This window comes from Branchiostoma belcheri, unplaced genomic scaffold, assembly GCF_001625305.1.
Source record: "Branchiostoma belcheri isolate BF01 breed outbred unplaced genomic scaffold, Haploidv18h27 scaffold218, whole genome shotgun sequence".
Lineage (NCBI taxonomy): Eukaryota > Metazoa > Chordata > Leptocardii > Amphioxiformes > Branchiostomatidae > Branchiostoma > Branchiostoma belcheri.
The window spans coordinates 104,907-107,253 of record NW_017803691.1 but is presented as its reverse complement, the minus strand read 5'-3'; the positions used below and the strand labels follow the sequence as shown (position 1 = coordinate 107,253).

General features: G+C 37.4%; 1 long non-coding RNA gene across 1 annotated transcript in view; it reads left to right on the top strand.

Annotated features, from left to right (window-relative positions):
* The window catches only part of LOC109470048, a 3,922-nt gene that overhangs the window by 632 nt on the left and 943 nt on the right, over positions 1 to 2,347 (top strand). The window contains exon 2 of the long non-coding RNA XR_002140231.1: positions 1,619 to 1,649. This is a non-coding gene — a long non-coding RNA (uncharacterized LOC109470048). The remainder of the gene's footprint in view (positions 1 to 1,618; positions 1,650 to 2,347) is intronic.

Here is a 2,347-nt window from a genome sequence, read left to right as displayed (position 1 = left end):
CTTTCAAATTACACACATAACATTGCCATATTTCAGTGGGCACCGAAAGCTGTTCAAAGTTACAAAATGGCATCAGAAAAGTTCTAAGAATGCTCCCGGTCACAATAGTCGTACAATCGTCAAACGATCGCAGACTAGGGAATCATTCATTGGGCTAGTCGTGTGTACACGGTAGAAAAAGTGTCTTGCAACGAAAAAGGTTGTTTTACATTCTTGTCGGCGGGCGTTTTTCTCACAGTCTATTTAGAAATCCTACGACATCAAAATCGTACGACAACATACGACTAAAGTTACCGCAGTTAAAAATGAGAAGCATGCTTGATATGTCTAAACAATAAACACTCTACTTACGGTATTACAGTATTGTCTAGGGTCTCCTGCACACTCCGACGGTCCCGGCGTGACTGCTTGTACGGATGTTTGGTCACAGAATGAAACATTCAAAGTTAAGACCAACAGATGCGTTCGAACGTTCGAAGACCAACAGATACGATCCACGTACTGAATCGAACGCTTTTCGAACGAGTTTTCTTTGCAGAGGATATCACTCCGGCGTCCATAGCAACGCCGTTGCTAAGGACGACGTTTTCGCGGGCGGCGGGCTGAAATTTCATCCGAGTTGTTGACAGCTGATTACATCACGACTTTCGGTCTTTTGGTCAAGATGGCGGTAGGTATCAGACGTGTATATCATGTGCTCTCTGTACTAATTATATGATCTGAATTTTCGTCTCATTTGAATTTGGGGGAAATCCTGGCATGCAACCCCCACCGATAGGTGACAGAATCTTCAGAAGGATGAAGGTGGTCACCTCAACAGAAAGAAGAAGAAGAAGAAGACCCGTTTCGCACTTGATTTTGCATATGACGATATGTGGATAAAATGTGTTGAACCTTTGGCTTTCTCCCATTATGAATATCCTGTTGGTGCGAAGTCTGCATATATTTGCAATTCCATGCCAACTGGGGTCACTTTTTTCTGCAATTTTATGGCTAAACATCGTCGTTTGTCGTTTGACTTCATTTCGGTCAAATGTTGAATAATTTGCGTATATGTGCTTCTTGTAAACATCATGATTGTGGTAAAATCATTTCCGATGAACTAATCTAGTCTAAGTTTAGACCCAGACTCTTAGTCGTTAGATCTTTACGAGGACAGATTGAATTCTAAATACTGTAGTTAATGTTGTAGTTGAGTCTGATCGATCACGAACTTTGTAAAAGAAATCATCCCTTCTGTGTGTGTTTGTGCAAGGAGACATTATCTATACACAGATATATAATGTCCTTGGTTTGTGCAAAAAATTCCCGCCAACTTTATCACGTGATGTCTGGTTGCCATACAAGAACAACAAAGTTGCATGACTGCTGCAAATTGTTACAATGTCTTGTCATAGTGTCTAAAGTTACACCAAGACAAGTATTGTACCTTCTATCTAGTGCTCGATGATATAAAAAAAACAGTGCACAATATACACGTTTATATGCAGCTTGTGACATTTGTAAAAATTATAAATGGTTGAGCATGTATATCATTGATTATTAAAATAAAGCTAACATTCATTTCAGTATTGAATTAGGAAAAAGATGTCAAGGGGAATTTTTATTTCTGTTTCAGATCATCCTAGGCTTCACCGACTGTAAAATTGGTAAGTATCTGGCAAACCATGTCAAACTCTCTCCTGGCATCTTTAAAAAATTAGTAGGAAAATTTAAAGAAAAAGTTCAAGGACAAAGTGGGAATGCACTCAGGTTATACAGTCACTTACTTTGATAACAGCCCCACTTGACACTTAACACTAAACAAGTACAACCAATACAGATATATAACTAAGAATAAAAGTGAGAACAAAATTGTGCTAGTGTTGAAGTTTGAGGAAGACCCTAGCCCCTAAAATCTGCCTCAAATAGCATTGCACCAGGTTTCTTGTAAGATTGGAGAAATGTTTTTTGAAAGTAAACCAACACTTCTTGTTGATGCCTGTGATCTTTATGTAGAAATGTTAACAAGTTAAAGAAAAGATTTGAATGTAAAAGTCAAAGTAATGTACTGATTATGACACACTCTACTGTGGTTGGACTTAAATGATTAAGGAAACTTTATTTTGGTTCACAAAAGTTCTAAAACCAAACATAGTTAATGTTATACTATAGTTATTGTGATATTATAGAATCCCTTCATTTAGCATTGTATTCTGCAAGAGTTAACTCTCCAAAATATGATCAAGAGTCTAGTTTTGCTTCTATGCTAAAAGGTTTAAAGGATAGTATCAATTCTGGCACCTGGCCATCCTTTTTATATATGAATACTATTATTCATCAAGAATCCTCCAAATTTATTCCATTT